Here is a 19,357-nt window from a genome sequence, read left to right on the forward strand (position 1 = left end):
CCTTAGCGAGTATGCTCGCTCATCTCTATCCTTTATGAAAAAAATTTGTGAAAAGAAAAAAGTTTGGCAGAATGTTAGCCAGTAGAGCAAACTGCGATTGTTCTCAGTGAGCGAAACCAAATAATCCTGTAGATATGATACTTTGGAAGCATGAGTAAGAATCCTGCGTAGGTTCGAAAGCTCGGTATAGGATCATGTCTTTTTGCCAGCCATTAAAAGGTATCATATCTACAAGATTACTTGGTTTCTCTTACTGAGAATTAGTGAGAAGCATTTCTATATTTTCCAACTTTTTATTCACTGTACCATTGCTAATTTCTTGAGATTAACAGGTTTAGACCTCATGCACATGGGTGGATTTTTGCTGCGGAATCCGGAGCGGGCGTCTGCCTCTGGGTTCTGCAGCAATAACCCTCCATAGCATGGAAAAATTATTCTTCATGCACACAGGCAGAAACCAATTGCGGTTTCTGCTCGCAGATGAAAAATCACAGCATGCTCCATTTTCCTGCGGTGTCCGCATTAACAGTTTCTATTGAAGACAATGAAAGCCAGCCAATCTGCAGGAAAAGCAGGAGTTTAAAAAATAATAAAAATCTGAACCGCCCATGTCCAACGGTGAGCCGTGCAGACCATCCGCAGTACAGAGAAGCCAGAAAAAGAGAGGTCCGAGTGGATAATGCCGAAGAAGATGACAGGTACGCAGGGTCATCCACCGCAGTCAGGGCCACTTTCCATGCGGGATTCCGTAGGCAGAATCTGGACTTGCCTTGTGCATTTGGCCTAAGTCATGTACAAACCATCTCTCCTGAAATACTTGGTGTTTTTTCACATACATTGGCATTTATGAGAATTAGTGAAAATGAAAAATGGTGGCGTTAGCTTTGGTAGGCATTCAGAAGGCTACATTTTTTTGTTGTAAAAAAGAAATTTACAATCACACATGTTGCAACAGGCACTAGCTTTTTTTTACCTTACTCAGGCTAGTTTCACATGGCCGAGCACGATATCAGGCAATGAAACTCGGCCCAATATCGCACTCCTGAATATGCAATATCCTGGTGGATGCAAGGCGTTTTTGTCTAAAAAACACCTCTAGCATGTTTGCGATAATCCGGCACAGCTTTCAGCCACGTCAGAGGATCTGCAAGTATTTCCCATTTTTTTCAATGGGAAACCTAACATCACACTGACATGCACATTGCACGCCATGCAATGTATTTTCCGGCCCTATTGAAAACAATGGGCGATGCGTTCCGAAGGGAACACCCAAAGATAGAACATGCCACGATTTTTTCCTGCACTGCAATGTGGGAAAAAAATTGATCATGCATAAGATCCAATTCAAAAGAATGCGGTTCATGTGCAAGGTTTGTGTGTCTCACATTGCACAAATCTCGCACGATTTTCACAGATGCGTGAAAGCAGCCTTACCCATATCTAGAGAAACATGGTTGCTGAGGCTAGAGTAAACTGCAGGGAGTATCTTGCAAGAATCAAGTGAGAAGAGGAGGTTAAAAAGTGGCTCAAGAACAGGTGTACGAATAAGACGTTTGGGTTCTTTGAGAATTAATTTGACTTCTCAGTTGATTACAGCCTCTTTAGTAAGGACATAATGCAACCAAATGGGGATGGTGCAATTGTATTTGGGGAGAGGATAGCTTGGAGGTTGGAGGAATGTTTAAACTTGGAATAAGGGACAGGGCAACTACACATGCAGATGACAAAATATGTAGTTCAGAGAATTAAATAACAAGATCTCCAGCATGTGAAGCTTAAAAGCATCATAAAGTTCATTTGAACATCCTTAAAAACATAGCCTGCTCATTGAAGACTGCAGGGCAACACTTTGAACATAAAAGTTCCTAATCATAGATCAAGCAAGACAGGCAATTGCAAACTATATTACAATCTGGATGTACTTAGGTATCAAAGTAGTCAATATCTCTGGGCATTTTTCTTTCTCCCAGTATAGCTATGTTGAGTTACAAAGGATGCATGAAGAATATATATTTAGTGCTAGGCCTTCCAGTATAATCAATATGTGGCGCTAGCCTTTCTAGTATAATCAAAAATCAAGCTATTTCAAGTTCTTCAAAACATTTCCCTAAGTTACATACCGGAGATATTAACACACTGAGAATCAAAGCCCTGGAAAGGGTTGACATACCTAAAAGGGATGGAGACTGGTGAAGAACAATCCTCTCTAGAGAGGCTTACTGCATCCTCACTGTGGATAGCAGAGTACCTTCTGGTTTCAATTCAAATACTGAAATCACATACTTTTACAGAAATCGTGCAGTGTAATATGTTTGTATTGTTTAGCTTTAAAATTGCTTTGGAACTGTATAAAACTCCATCATAACCTACACAAGGATGACCACCTGAAAATAGTATTTCCAGAACCTCCCAGTCTCACTGTTCTTACAGTAAAGAATCCCTGTCTGATTGTGAAAACCTTCCTTCACAGAGGACGCTGCTTCTTCATTGTTACAGACCCAGGTGTAAAAAGAATTATTGTCTATCCACATATTTGTACATTTAAGATAGACTGTCCCTAAGTTGTACTTTTTCAAATTGAATAATCACAAGTTTGATAACTAGTCTTTACAGTAAAATCCACCCTTTTCTTTAGCTACCTCGCCTCCACCGCACCTGCTCTAGTTCAGTTATATCTCTCTTATATACAGGTCCATAAGTTCAGAAGAACTGGCAATTCACATTATTGGTTTTGTGCTTATCCTAAGCATGAAACAGTGCCATATAATATAATGCTAGTGTAAAATTTCAAGTGGTTGTGTTTTTAAAAAAAATCATTATTTCTTGCTTTTCCACATTTTTTATGCTTCTCGATCATCACAAAAAGTTGAATGTGGCTATCAAGGTACAAAATATTGGGCATCTTCTGTCTAGAGAGAGAGAGAGAGAAAGGAAGCTCTTATACACAGAATTATTTTCCACATTGAAGAAAACATTGTGATAAATAGATAGATAGATAGATATTAGATAGATAGATAGATAGATAGATAGATAGATAGATAGATAGATAGATAGATAGATAATTAATGAGCCTGATGAACGGATTCCAGCATGTCACAGAGTAATGACTACAATCTGAAATGCAGTACTGGTGTATCTTGACGCCACCGGAAGCTAAGGGTTTGACAGGGCTTCGATGCGGGAACGCCCCTTGCACACCCCTAGCTTCTGATTGGCTACTTGCAAGCAGGTCCTAGCAGCAGCGTGTATGCCTGGCCTCCAGGGTTACGCAGGTCCACCCCGCTGCTGACACTGCATTCTGCTCCTGACACAGCACTCCCAGCCACCCCCGCTCATGACAGTGCACTCCTGGCCCCCCTTCCCCCTGTGTCCGCTGTCACTGTGCCCCGCTGTTCCACTCAATGCCGACTGTGTCTGTCCATGTGGCCCCGCAGCCACTGTCCTCCCCGTTGTTAGGCTGCATGCCACCGCTGTACATGTGTCCCATGCACACCGCACGGCAGTGACACTGAGAGCGGGGGACCAGTCCCACCGCCAGACAGTGACAATGGCGCAGCAAGCATGGAAGATGCTGGGCCGTAGCTGCAGTGAAAAAGACAGCGCACCAGGCCTCCGGGACTGTCAGCGAGCGACCACTCCCAGCGGCGGAGCAGGCAGGGAAGATGCCGGGCTGCTGCTTCAGTGAAGAAGGGAGCGCGCCGGGGACACTGACAAGGCAGAGAGGGAAGACCGGCAGGGAAAGGTGAGGGAGTACGCTGGAGACATGTCTCACCTGCCAGGGCCATTGGTCCTTCCTGCTGTATCTTATCTCCCAATCCGAAGCTAGGGGTGTGACAGGGGCGTACACACCTGGTGACAGCTGTTACAACCCTAGCTGCTGATGGCCTCAAGATACACCAATACCCTGAAATGCTTAAGACAGTGTAATTATTTGTCACACGACTGAATTGCATATAGGAAACAAAAGTCTGCACATCCAACAAATAAATTAAGTGTGAAGGTGCACAATAAGCCATGGCTGCAAGAAATATAGTAACAAACATGTGCTTCAGCACCCATACACACTTCATATCTGCAAACAAATGCCTAGTGTCTTTTTGTACTAACTGCATAAAAATGCAAGGTTCTTAGTGCACTACTTGATCAAATCCATGTAAGTCCAACCGCCATGTCAAGGCAAACCCTAATGGATGGGTACCTCTGTAGACACCTCTATTAAGGCTAAAAAGCCTTCACAAGAATGGGAAAGCTGGATACCTGGCTTATATACTATCACTGAACCATCTGAGACAGATGGGAAAATGGAGTGCATTGACTGAATCGGTCATGGGGATTTTATTTTATCCCAGTGCTGACAGCTTTTTGAAAATTAAAATAAAGCTTCTATCCAACCTTAAGGGGAAACTCTAATCAAATAGGACCACCATAAACTAAGTTATGGTATTTATAGTTTAGCTGATGGGGAGTTGGGGAGCTTTGTCTCACACTCACCTGGTCCCCCCTTCCTGTGGTGTTCGCCGGTGAAGTTATCATGTGCACAGCAGCGTGACTCTTCCTTTTCAGGAGGCTGCACAGAAATTAATGGGAGGTGCATGCACACAGGCTTCTAAAAAGATTCACACTGATTCCAACTGGAGACACCGCAGGAATGGGGTCAAAGTGACTATGAGACACAGCTCCGTGGTCTCCCCATCATCTAAACTATACGCACCATTAGTTAGTTTATGGTGCTTATAGTTGATGACAGGTTCCCTTTAACAGTGAAAGCTCTCCAAAGGTGTCATCCTGTTGCTTGACAATGCCCCGTCACACACTGCAGGTGCCAGTATTGCAAAAATGACCTCTTTAGGTTTTCAACGGATGCCCCATCTACCCTATTTGCCCAACCTGGCTCCATCTGACTACCATCTGTTCCCCAATATCAAAAAACACCTAAAGGGACAACAGTTTGGGAGTGTTTTGAAGACAACTAATGCTGCAAATGAGTGGTTTGACCATCAGTTGGAAGAATTCCATCTGCAGGGACTTGAGAAACTGCAGGAGAGATGTGCCAAGTGCATTGACATCCTGGTGGAATATGTAGAATAGTGGGGCAGTTTCAGCTTCCTAGCGCAATTTTTTCTGGGTAAGGCTCAATACTTACCAGCACCCCCTCGTATGACTATGTACAGTCCTGCTTTATTTCAAATGCTCTTCTTCAGGTATAAATTTAAAACTAAACACTTGTTAGAATTGTAATTACTATATATGTTTTTATTATTATTTTGTCTCATCAGGAATTAACTTGACTTTATTTCAGTTTTAACCCTTTCCAATCCAATTTGTATCCTGGTTTTCCTGCGGGGCTTACTATTTTTCTGCCGTTATACAACGCCGCTATATGCTGGCTAAAGCCAGTACTGCATGAGGCGACACGTTGGATAGGCTCCGACAGCAGAGAGGCTGGCAATATACGGTAAGAAAACCCCAACGGATGTCTTCCAACATCGGAGCTGTACAGCTTTAAATCATAATGTCTTCAGACTGGAAAGGGTTAATTTCATGCTGGACTGACGCTACTTCTAAATTCTGTAGGTCATCTCTGCTCTTGAATATACTTTTTAAACTTCTTGCATTTACGACGGCATAACATATTGATCCACTAGTATCAATTCTTAGTAATAGCTATTTTAAATATGAATTAAACTAGTGTCTTTAGTGGTGCATACAGAAGAGTGCAGGAAGATTGCATTTTGCCTGTTCTTCCACTTCATTGGATCTCCAGCATATACAATCAAACATTGGAGTGTGGGACAAATGTTGTTGTTGTTTTTTTTGAATGAGCAGCGATGAGAACATTATCCTCCCACTATATAAGGCCCTTGTCAGGCCTCACATGGAATACTGTATACAGTTCTGTACACTGGTGCTCAGAAAAGATGTTGCAGTGCTTGAGGGGGTTCAAAGAAGGGCAACTAAACTAATAAACCGAATGAGAGGACTGGAATATCCAGAGAGGCTATCAAAATTAGGGTTATTCACCCTGGAAAAACTACGGCTAAGGGGCGACCAAATAATTATGTATAAATACATTAGGGGACAATACAAGGATCTCTCCCATGATCTGTTTATACACAGGACATCTATCCTCTATGTCTAGAAAAAAACAGCGACCCACCAGTATCACAGTGATCCCCCCGCAGTGGCCCCCCAGTAGCACAGTGACCCCCCCACAACGGCCCCCCAGTATCACAGTGACATCTCACAGCGTCCCCCAGTATCACAGTGACACCCCACAGCGACCCCCCAGCATCACAGTGACATCTCACAGCGTCCCCCAGTATCATAGTGACACCCCACAGCGGCCCCCCAGTATCACAGTGACACCTCCAGAGTGACCTCCCAGTAGCACAGTGACACCACATAGTTGCCCCCCAGTAGCACAGTGACACCCCACAGCGGCCCCCCAGTAGCACAGTGACACCCCATAGCGGCCCCCAAGTAGCACAGTGACACCCCACAGAAGCCTTCCAGTAGCACAGTGACACCCCACAGCGGACCCCCAGTAGCATGGTGACACCCCACAGCGGACCCCCAGTAGCACAGTGACACCCCACAGCAGCCCCTCAGTAGCAAAGTGACACCCCACAGCGACCCCCCAGTAGCATAGTGACACCCCCCAGTGGCCCCCTAGTGGCACAGTGACACCCCACAGCGGCCCCCCATTCTTCCCCCCCAAGAGCCACATACTTACCCCCTACCCCCCTCTTTGTGGAAGTGCCACTCCTCCTCTACCCGGCACACCCTCCAGCAGCGCTGATAGCAGGTGCACACTGACGTCAGAGTGCTGCCAGACACCTCCTCCCCCTGCTCTCGCGGAACCAAGTAGGAGACATTGGGGGAGGGGGGAGGAGGATCTCGGTTGCTCACTGACATCACAGTGTGGCCAGGATGCATATCAACTTTTTCTTCCCCACTTATGCCCTAATCAGCAATTCCAGCAACCTGATTGGTTGTTTGGGTTGACTTATTAACCAAACAACTAATCAGGTTGCTGATTGGGGCAGAAGTGGGGAAGAAAAAGTTAATTTGTGTCTGGGATCAGCGCACATAGCAGCGCTGCTTAGTGAATGCCGGCAGAGGAGCCAAATCTGCTCCTACTTTTTGACTAACCCTGTATAACCAAACAGATTACTGTGATAAACTAGAATTACGTATACGTACCGTAGAAAACAGGACGCACAGATACTAGAACGGACATCAAGCATACATTTCAGGCGTATTTACCCCTCAAGCACAGGGTTAAAATCAGAGTACGAACTGACTGTGTATTTCGTCTTCCAGTTGACCGTGCGTCTTATATATTCAGCCAGTATCAATAAAGCTACACCCAATATTTAATTAAAAAAGCTAAGGATTGTGGGAGTTCCTGTTGAAAGTGCTGTATTTTTCTCTTAATCTGAGCCTTCCTATAAAGTCTTCTTGAAGTCCATTCTTTGTCATTAAAGATGTAACACAATATTCTTTATCTAGTAGTACTTAGATGATATTCAAATAATGTAATCACCAGTGCAGAGGTCATGTTCAAGGGAAGAGCAGCTATTATGTTCCTTCTAAACAGCACACTTCTAAAATGTTAATATTTCTCCACTTTCGCTGCCCTTGTGCCCCCTGACAGCTACTTTAGCTTTTTCTTTACTAATCCTATTATTGGGAGAGTATCTCCTTATATTAATAAATGCACAATTCTTGATTAAAATCCAGCATTGAAAATTATGTACATCAAAAACGGCTGTTTTAATGTGTGTTCCTCATAATGTAATCAGGTTGATATGGGAGGCAAATGAAAGATCTTTTATGCAACATAGCATGCATGTAGATTTATTCCTCATTTTTAGATGACTACATCGATGCGTAGGAGCAGATTGCAGAGGTGTGCGCAACCCTTGTGCATTTATTATCAATTCCACTAAATTTGCCTGTTCTGATAGAAATTATTTTGGAAAGAACGAAAACATCATTTGACCTTAGCATAAATTAGCCTTCGGAATGTGCATATGTAGATTATTAAGTAGTTGTTGCAATTGTCCATCAATTAAGACTCGGAAGACATCAAAATTCTGTAAGACTCAACGGTGTTGGCAATATTATCATATTGTGCTTTTGTAAAAATCAAACAGTCATAGACTGGAAAATACTGTGAAATATACTGTATACTGCTGGTAACTGCTGTATAGAATGGTACAATATTAAAGGGGTGGTCCAAGTTATATATTTACAGTAAAAGTCTGTTACAGTAAAATAACAAATAGGCATATCCTCACCTCTCCCTGCTCCTTCTGTGTCCTGTGCTGCCACTCCAGATGTACCCTCTGATGTCCCATTGACCAGCTGCCACAGCCTGCTTACAGGACGTCACAGGTACTGCGGCCAATAACAGAGCTAAGCACTCTATCAGTCAGCTTTTTTATTGGCTGTAGCACCTGTGATGTACTGTAAACTGGTCAGGACTGCATGCTATAAACAGAGCAGTGGAGGATGGAGCACCGCTGCAGGACACAGCGGGAGCTGGGAGAGGTGAGTATATGAATATTTGTTATTTTACTGCATGGGGAACTTTTACTGTAAAATATGACCTGGACCAACGCTTTAATGAAAATTTAACCCTGTTGATGGATACGTAATGTTTGACATATGCTTAAAGAAGTTGTCTATGCCTTTTTCTCAGGTCAATTCATCAATAGTAGATTGGCGGGTGTCTGTCATCCAGGATTCCCACTGATCAGCTTTTGGCTGGGCTGGTGAACTCATGCATTGAGCTGATTTTGGCAGGAAGCAGACAGCTCCTTACCTACTGCACTGGCCAAGCTTGGTATTGCAAGCTAAGTTCCCATTGAAGTGAATAGGAACTTGGCCTGCAATATTAAGCCCGGACATTGCAACAAGAATGGAGCTGTCTGCTTTCTTCATGAATTATCTCAGTTCATGAGCTAGCTGGCCTCAGTGAACAGCTGTTTATTGGGGGATCCGACGCCCACTGATCCACCATGGATGACCTATCCAAAGGATAAGGCATAAATAGTTTAAACTTGGCAACTCTTTTAATAAACTGATCTGAAGTTGATGCTTTCAAAAAACAGTACCATTTTTGCCTATTGACTGCATTGGGTAGTAAATCTTAGTCTTATTCACTTCAGTAGTGAATTGCAGTATCATATGCAGCCTATGGCCAAGAGTAGCGCTGTTTATGAAAAAAAATGTAGACTGTTTTTTTTTAAATTCACGCCAAACCTCCTTAAAGTGGCTGTCCCACCAAATAAAGTTATTCCCCATCCACAGATGTCTGACCACTGGAGCTTCCAGTGATCCTGAGAATATGGGTCCTGAAGGTCCCCAAGTGAATGCAGCAGCAGTTGAGCATGTGTACCTCTGCTCCATTCATTTCAATGGAAGTGTTCTAGATAATCTAAGACGTGAACTCAACTATCTCCGATAGTGCCATTAAAGTGAATAGAGCAGTGGTAGGCACACTTGACTGCCACTCTATTCATACAAGGACTCTTGGGGTCGCAGCTTTCAGGATGAATGAGAGTTCCAATGGTCAGACCTCCACCAGTTAGATAGTTATGACCTATCCTTTGAATAGGGATACCTTGATTTGGTGGGACAACCCCTTTAGAGGAAATTTCAGAGTTATAATATTTTTCTAAAAATAGGCTTTCTCTGTTACAAAATAGCAAACCAGCCAATACTGATGTATTCTTACCTGCAGCTGCAGCAGGACACTTCCATTCACCCTGCTGGGTCTGTTATGAGGCTGCAGTAGTCTGTTGATGGGATATCTAAGGCTACTACAACAGATCACAGACCTCAGCAGTTGATCACTGAGATCTGTAATTGACTGAAATAGTCTGTGACATTCATTTCACAGCCTAACTCTCCAGCTTATAAACAGACCCAAAGGAGTGAGCATAGAAGCAGTGCCGAAGCCTGAAATGAGTGAGTATAAGTTACTTTATTGTTTTTCAGCATGGGCAGCATATTCAAAAGAAAAAAATATACTGTAACTCAAAAAACATCTATTTTAGTCCATTGCTATCTTTGCAGTAACAAATGATTTTCTAATATGATGTTATAGGAGGTTAGGTTAATAATAAACCTGCAGGCATATGAGAACAATGCAATGGTCACTTATAGCAGATTGAACCCTAAAAAAAATACTTCTTTCTAAGCGATGGTAGGACACTGATCTACCCATAACTTTCTTAACTTTCATAACTTTCTTTTCATGTCTTCTTGACCCTCACAGGGACCACATAATAGTATTTAATGTTCAGCTTTTGCAAGAAAAGTGGCAACATTTTACATTTACCACTAGATGTAATCTGGTGTATAAATATTTAATGCATATAGTCAGTGGCATAACTATAGGGGATTCAGAGGATGTGGTTGTACCCAGACCAATGAGCCTTAGGGGGCCCATAAGCCTTCTGTTCTCCAAATAGGAACCCCAATAGTATGAATAAAGCATTATAGTTGGGGGACCTGTTACAGATTTTGCATTGGGGCTTCAAGTTACGCCTCTGTCAGTATTTAAAGTGTAACTGCACTTTCTAAAAATGTTTTACATATTATAGGGACATATCAAATGTTTTGATCTCTGGGGTGCAGCTGCTGATACCCCTACCAAACAGCAAACTCAAAAGGAAGTCTGAGGACTTGTCTTTATCTAGTACACAATTACAGCACTTCGATGAGCACTACAGCTGGCTCATTCTAGCAATTGGTGGTGCTCTCAGCAGCTTGACCTTCAATGATCAAAACTTTTGACATGTCCCTATCACATGTCAAAAGGTTTCAGAAAGTGCAGTTATACTTTAAAAGGGTTTTGTCATTAGAAAAAAATTAATACTTACCTATTCCTTCCCCATCGGTCTTCTTACCGCATCTTCTCCTTATTGATCTTCTTCTGTCTCCTGCAGGCCCCCAGGTCATCTCATCTCCAGACAGCAGGATTCTCTTCTTCCTGTTTTGGAGCGTCCATTCTCGGCATTCTCCTTCCGGCAGGTCAGTGTACCTGGTCACTAGTGACGGATTGTTCACTGCCTAGCAGGAAATGCTGGGCTATTGCCAAGACTGCGCATGCACTCTGTCTCACCGCGAGTGTTCATATACTATTGTCGTTATTATTTTAATGACAGAAACTATATATTAAATTATAATAATTAATAATTGTAAACCTATGGAGCTTCAGTAAAAATAATTAGAAATTGTTACGGCACTCTGACCCCCGAGCGCCAGGTGGGGTGCCCTGAACTTCCCGCACCCCACTGTCCCTGCCTACTTGCCTCGGCCCTGGCTAATCCCAGGCGGACAACTGGACGGCGGTCCCTGCGCTGGCTAGGGACCTGGCGACTGACAAGAGAAACAAACTGATGGGGGGACAGAGTGCCGACAGACAGGCAGATGGAAAAGACCAACAGAACAAACAAAGCTACAGGCAGGCTGAAGGAAACTGACTGGCAAACTAGGGCTAGCTGAGGGTAGCTGCAGACAGGCTAGCTAGTAGCAGACAGAACCAGAACAGACTGAGAAAAGGCACACTAGAAAGAGACCGACTAGCAGCTAGTACTGACTGACTGAGACAGGCAGAACTGACTAGTGGCTAACAGAACCAATAACTGGCAGTGAGCTCAGGTCACTGCCAGCCTTATAACCGAAAGACTCCGCCCCGGGGTGGAGAGTGGGGGGAGCCAGCTCCCCCACTACAGCGCAAGAGAGATGGAGGAGTGCAGGCGGCGCCCTACGGGTGGACACGCCCACGCCGCCGCACACCAGCCGTTCCACGTCGCCGGTAGAGCCCCGACATCAGGGCTCCAGGACGCCGGAGCTGACGGCGGGGTGGCACACGCTGGCCGCGGGACCCTGCGCTGCCCTGCATGGTAACAGGAATATTAAAGGGGTTGTCCCGCGCCGAAACGTTTTTTGTTTTTTTTCAATAGCCCCCCCGTTCGGCGCGAGACAAACCCGATGCAGGGGTTTAAAAAAAAAAACGCATAGTACTTACCCGAATCCCCGCGCTCCGGTGACTTCTTACTTACCTTGCGAAGATGGCCGCCGGGATCTTCACCCATGGTGGACCGCAGGTCTTCTCCCATGGTGCACCGTGGGCTCTGTGCGTTCCATTGCCGATTCCAGCCTCCTGATTGGCTGGAATCGGCACACATGGCGGGGCGGAGCTACGAGGAGCAGCTCTCCAGCACGAGCGGCCCCATTCAGAAGGGAGAAGACCGGACTGCGCAAGCGCGTCTAATCGGGAGATTAGACGCTGAAATTAGACGGCACCATGGAGACGGGGACGCTAGCAACGGAACAGGTAAGTGAATAACTTCTGTATGGCTCATAATTAATGCACAATGTACATTACAAAGTGCATTAATATGGCCATACAGAAGTGTATACCCCCAATTGCTTTTGCGGGACAACCCCTTTAACTTTTTATATATAATTGTGCTTAGTGTGGATATTGATGAAATATGTGATTGCAATGCCATGATGGTATCGACCCTATCTCTAAATGAGCAAAGCTGTGAAAATTCCCCTTGTTAACAAATTGTGTATTACAGAGCCATATTTATAGCTTTTTATGAGTTGCCCATTTATGGACAATTAAAATGTTGGCTACCTCCTTTAATATGAACTATAACTTAGAGTTAACTAGACATGTCTACTTGAAGCTCTGGCAGAAGCATGTTTTGTGTTTTCGTCTATTGTTCTTTCTGCTAAGTTCGAAGGAACAAATTATGAAATTAAGAACATTAACAAGGTAAGAAGTACAAGTAACACAGTTCAATAGGAAATCTGAAGACCTGAAGATAGATTTATGGTTTATTTTAGCCTGGGTTCACACAGGGCGTAGTTAGCCCGTATTTGCTGCGGTCTGCCGTTGCATATCCGCATTGCAGCCAAACTATTGCGGTTGCAGTGTGATGCAGTGCAAATGAGTTTGGCCAAAATGCTGTTCTCACAGGGCATTTTTTTTCCGCTGAGCCGCAATGCGGATAAGCAACTGCGGCGCGAATTTGGAAGACGCAGCATGTCCATTCTCTTGACCTTTCCGCAGCGCTTTTTCCTCCATATGCCCCCATGAACGCCGTTAGTGACCCTCCAATCCCAGACAAATAAAAATGGCCACACTGTTTTTCTGACTACCTGATGTAGACTTGTGCGGTATTAATGTACCTTGGAGCCACTGGAAGCTAGGGGTTTGACAGCAGAAACGCCCGTCACACCCCCAGCTCCCGATAGGGTCAAGGCTGGAAGGTCCTATTAGCACAGTGTACATAAATGCTGCCATGTTACCGCTGTAACATGGCAGCATTAAAAAAGTAATAATCTAAGCCTAACAAGAAATGGTACACTCACCCTAAGATCCCCCGCTCACAGCTGGCACTGACGTCCTCACCGCTTGTGGTCCACCGCCAGAACTGTTAGCCCCCTGTTGGCCGCTGCCCCGCTCACAGCTGACGGTCTCAGTACTTCAGCTCCTCCGGAGGCAGTCTCAGCTCCATTTACGCCGCTCCACCGCTGACAGCTGGTGCCCTCAGGGCTTCTGCTCCAGCGCAGGCACTGTCAGATCCCTGTCGGCCGCTCACAGCTGCCGCTCTCAAATCTTCAGCTACTCCGGAGGGACTCTCAGGTTTGTTGACGCCCCTCCCCAAATTACAGCTGGCGCCCACAGCACTTGTGCTGCGTTGCCGGCAGTGTCAGATCCGTGCCTGCCGGTCTCCCGCTGACTGCTTGCGGCCTCTGTGCTTCTGCTCCGCCGCTGTGAAAGCCGCCTCAGGTGGGATGAGAAGGCCGCTGCCGTGTGCTCCTGTCCCCCCGGCCCTGTCACCTCCCTGCAGTGGCCGATATGTGCAACTTAAATCGTGTGGTGGTGGCTCTTGTGCTGCACCGCCGGCTCACCAAGGCCTGCTGTACGTATTTTCCCTGTAATTTGGCCCCGGTATATGTCTTTTCCGTGCATTTTTAGTGGGCTTCCAAGACCTGTTTGCATGGCTGCTGTGCAGCCAATCAGCATCGGGGGGCATCACCCCCCTGTCAATCTTGGCTCCACCAGGACTTCCTGGTGGCGTCAAGATACACTAATACCGACTTGTGCATTACTATCGATTGGTAGTCTGAACACTACATGCTGATCTGAATAACTAATGCTTCTCACGTGACCAGCACTGGCCAATCAAAGCACCATATAGTGTCTTAGTTTAATGATGCAAACTAATGCACAGTGTGCATCAAGTAGTTGTAGAAGTGGTGCAGTCTCCTTGTTTCTCTAGGACCGGAGGGTTGCTTTAACTTCTGATGTGACTTTTCTGAAAATAATCTTGGTGTTATTTTGACCTTAATTCAAAACTTTTTAGGAAAATAAATTACTGGAACAGTTCAATGCTTTTTCCTACTGTGTTTACCGTGCCACCAATAGACTTAGCAGGATGCCACCTCTACATAATGAGATGGCATTTATTTATGTGATTTTCTTGTATATACAAGAAGAAGCACAACTTAGAAAATGTCCACTATGAAAAAGTTATTTTTTTTAGAAGTATTTACATGATTAATAAGTTACATAGCAATGTAAACAATGCATCAATGCCATACAAAGTAAGCAGCTAACTAGTTCTGTCACCTACATTACCATGTCTAGTATGAAGCTCATATAATGCAAAAATTAAAAGAAATGGAGGAAATCGTGAAAACCTTTTAAGCACAATTGTAGATTCCAAGCATCTTTGTTCTTGTTGTTCCATATTATTTCTTTGGTTAGTGATAGCTCTGAGATAGTTTCATGTAAAATACAAAGAAATGATCATGCCGCAGCTGTACAAACAACATTACTTAAAAGGAAAACAGCTGACACTACACTCCAGGAATGGTAAATTTGGCCATCATAAAGCAATAAACTTTTGAAAATATATGCTAGGGAAAAAATCTTGGGATGTTCAAGTCCCATCACCTTCATGTTGTGTCCAAAATAAATGAACCTGGAATTAACCCTGAAAAAGAAGCATTACACTTTAATGGCTACTTAAAATCACTACACTGAGTATTTCCATGTTACGTAATTTACCAAATATTGGTTGATGTAATATAAAATTGGACTTATGAAATCTGTCTAAACCTAGATATATTACCCAGGTATTTCAGGTGTTGCACCAAAATCAAATATCTTCTATAGACAGGAGAATAACTTTATAATTTGTGGGGGTCCAACTGTTGCAACCCTACTGGTCCCAAGAACAGGGGTCCTGATGGTCCAAACATGAATGAAGAAATGGCTGCACATGCACACCACTACTCCATTCATTTGAAAGACATCACTGGAAAATGCTGAGGATGAGTGCTCAGCAATCTACAGCACTTCATTCATTTGAGGACTGATAGGACCCCCATTCTCAGGATCAGTAGTTGAACTCTCATGATCATAAAGTTCTATAAAGATATTCTCTATCCAACATGTGCCAGAATCTCCAAGATAGATTATTTTGACCCAGATAGCGTCTTGAAAGATGGAGTGGTGATGCATAGGTTAGAAAGGAAGGATAGAAACTTTGCAGTGGATCTCCTCAGAAAGGGAGTGAAGGAGCTGTAGTTGGTGGAGCTTGCATTGAGTGTCCCTGCTTCTATTGCCCCTGCAGAATCGTGTTGTATCATCAGTGTTGCGTGGCAGAGTATGTTTACTCCTTGTCCTCCTCCTCCTGTTCCTGACTCTCCCTCATGGTCTCTCTTTTTTTGTGGCTGGGCCCTTGCCATGCTCCCCTCTGTGGAACATTACCATATCTGTTAAACTGTCTACTTACAAAGTTTACATTATTGGTCATTAACACAATAACAGCTTTCATAAATTCTGGCTTCTTCTACTCATTATACTGACTATGTTTTTGACTGCTACCTGTGCTGACCTCTGGTCTGCTGTACTGTTCTGAACCTTTTTTGTGTGAGCCAACCTCTGGCTTGTTCCTTGTTTTGAAGTTCTGCTACCTGCCCCGACCTGAATTGTCTAACTATGTGTCTGTTCATACCCTCAGGTACTGTGCCTTTGTCTACAGTAGAATCAGCTGCCACATTACTGGGACCACTTCCAGAGTAGTAATAATCTTTATTTATATAGCACCAACATATTCCGCAGCGCTTACAAAACAGGGGTGGACAGATACAAAAAACAAAGTTACAAAAACCACTGTTGCATGTAATAATTAGAGATGAGCGATCACCAAAATGCTCGGGTGCTCGTTACTCGGGACGAAATTTTCGCGATGCTCGAGGGTTCGTTTCGAGTAACGAACCCCATTGAAGTCAATGGGAGAACCAAGCATTTTTGTATATCGCCGATGCTCGCTAAGGTTTCCATTTGTGAAAATCTGGGCAATGCAAGTAAGTGATGGGAACGACACAGCAACGGATAGGGCAGGCGAGGGGCTACATGTTGGGCTGCATCTCAAGTTCCCAGGTCCCACTATTAAGCCACAATAGCGGCAAGAGTGCCCCCCCCCCCCCCCCCTCCCAACAACTTTTACTTCTGAAAAGCCCTCATTAGCAATGCATACCTTAGCTAAGCACCACACTACCTCCAACAAAGCACAATCACTGCCTGCATGACACTCCGCTGCCACTTCTCCTGGGTTACATGCTGCCCAACCCCCCCCCCCCCCCCACACGACCCAGTGTCCACAGCGTACACCAAAGTGTCCCTGCGCTGTGCCCTCATGCCACACCACCCTCATGTCTATTTATAAGTGCGTCTGCCATGAGGAGGAACCGCAGGCACACACTGCAGAGGGTTGGCATGGCTAGGCAGCAACCCTCTTTAAAAGGGGCAGGGTGATAGCCCATAATGCTGTACAGAAGCAATGAGATATCCAATCCTGTGCCACCTCCATCAGCAGCTGCACACGTGGGCATAGCAATGGGGAACCTATGTGCCACACACTATTCATTCTGTCAAGGTGTCTGCATGCCCCAGTCAGACCGCGTTTTTTTATAAATAGTCACAGGCAGGTACAACTCCGCAATGGGAATTCCGTGTGCACCCACAGCATGGGTGGCTCACTGGAACCCACCGGCTGTACATAAATGTATCCCATTGCAGTGCCCTGGACAGCAGAGCTAACGTCAGATTAAATGCAGGTGGGCTTCGGCCCACACTGCATGCCCCAACCTGACCGGGGTTTTTAATTCATAGACACAGGCAGGTACAACTCCCTATTGTGAAGTCCCTGTGGACCGACAGCATGGGTGGGTGCCAGGAAGCCACCGGCGGCACATAAATATATCCCATTGCATTGCCCATCACAGCTGAGGTAATGTCATGTTTAATGCAGGTGGGCTTCGGCCCACACTGCATGCCCCAGTCAGACTGGGGTTCTTTAGAAGTGGACACATGCAGTTACAACTCCGTGTGGACCGACAGCATGGGTGGGTGCCAGGAAGCCACCGGCGGTACATAAATATATCCCATTGCAGTGCCCATCACAGCTGAGGTAAAGTCAGGTTTAATGCAGGTGGGCTTCGGCCCACACTGCATGCCCCAGTCAGACTGGGGTTCTTTAGAAGTAGACACATGCAGTTACAACTCCCTGTGGACCCACAGCATGGGTGGGTGCCAGGAAGCCACCGGCGGTACATAAATATATCCCATTGCAGTGCCCAGCACAGCTGATGTAATGTCAGCTTTAATGCAGGTGGGCAAAAAATTAATTGGATTACACTGTAGGCGAGGGCCCCAAAAAATTGGTGTACCAACAGTACTAATGTACCTCAGAAAAATTGCCCATGCCCAACCAAGAGGGCAGGTGAAACCCATTAATCGCTTTGGTTAATGTGGCTTAATTTGTAACTAGGCCTGGAGGCAGCCCAGTTAAAATAAAAATTGGTTCAGGCGCAAGTTTCAACACTTTAATGAACATTGAAACATATAAAAATTGTTTACAAAAATTATATGACTGAGCCTTGTGGGTCTAAGAAAAATTGCCCGTTCGACGTGATTACGTGAGGTTTCAGGAGGAGGAGCAGGAGGATGAATATAATACACAGATTGATGAAGCTAAAAGGTCCCCGTTTTTGATGGTGATAGAGAACGATGCTTCCATCCGTGGGTGCAGCCTACGTATTGTTTAGGTATCGCTGCTGTCCGCTGGTGGAGAAGAAAAGTCTGGGGAAATCCAGGCTTTGTTCATCTTTATGAGTGTAAGCCTGTCGGCACTGTCGGTTGACAGGCGGGTACGCTTATCCGTGATAATCCCCCCAGCCGCACTAAACACCCTCTCTGAGAAGACGCTAGCCGCAGGACAAGCAAGCACCTCCAGGGCATAGAGCGTGAGTTCAGGCCACGTGTCCAGCTTCGACACCAAGTAGTTGTAGGGGGCAGAGGCATCACGGAGGACAGTCGTGCGATCGGCTACGTACTCCCTCACCATCCTTTTACAGTGCTCCCGCCGACTCAGCCTTGACTGGGGAGCGGTGACACAGTCTTGCTGGGGAGCCATAAAGCTGTCAAGGGCCTTAGAGAGTGTTCCCCTGCCTGTGCTGTACATGCTGCCTGATCTCGGCGCCTCCCCTGCTACCTGGCCCTCAGAACTGCGCCTTCTGCCACTAGCGCTGTCGGATGGGAATTTTACCATCAGCTTGTCTGCCAGGGTCCTGTGGTATAGCATCACTCTCGAACCCCTTTCCTCTTCGGGTATAAGAGTGGAAAGGTTCTCCGTATACCGTGGGTCGAGCAGTGTGTACACCCAGTAATCCGTAGTGGCCAGAATGCGTGTAACGCGAGGGTCACGGGAAAGGCATCCTAACATGAAGTCAGCCATGTGTGCCAGGGTACCTGTACGCAACACATGGCTGTCCTCACTAGGAAGATCACTTTCAGGATCCTCCTCCCCCTCCTCCTCAGGCCATACACGCTGAAAGGATGACAGGCAAGCAGCATGGGTACCCTCAGCAGTGGGCCAAGCTGTCTCTTCCCCCTCCTCCTCATCCTCCTCCCCCTCCTCCTCCTCAACGCGCTGAGAAATAGACAGGAGGGTGCTCTGACTATCCAGCGACATACTGTCTTCCCCCGCCTCTGTTTCCGAGCGCAAAGCGTCTGCCTTTATGCTTTGCAGGGAACTTCTCAAGAGGCATAGCAGAGGAATGGTGATGCTAATGATTGCAGCATCGCCGCTCACCATCTGGGTAGACTCCTCAAAGTTTCCAAGGACCTGGCAGATGTCTGCCAACCAGGCCCACTCTTCTGTAAAGAATTGAGGAGGCTGACTCCCACTGCGCCGCCCATGTTGGAGTTTGTATTCCACTATAGCTCTACGCTGCTCATAGAGCCTGG

The sequence above is a fragment of the Eleutherodactylus coqui genome, chromosome 1 (assembly GCF_035609145.1).
Source record: "Eleutherodactylus coqui strain aEleCoq1 chromosome 1, aEleCoq1.hap1, whole genome shotgun sequence".
NCBI lineage: Eukaryota > Metazoa > Chordata > Amphibia > Anura > Eleutherodactylidae > Eleutherodactylus > Eleutherodactylus coqui.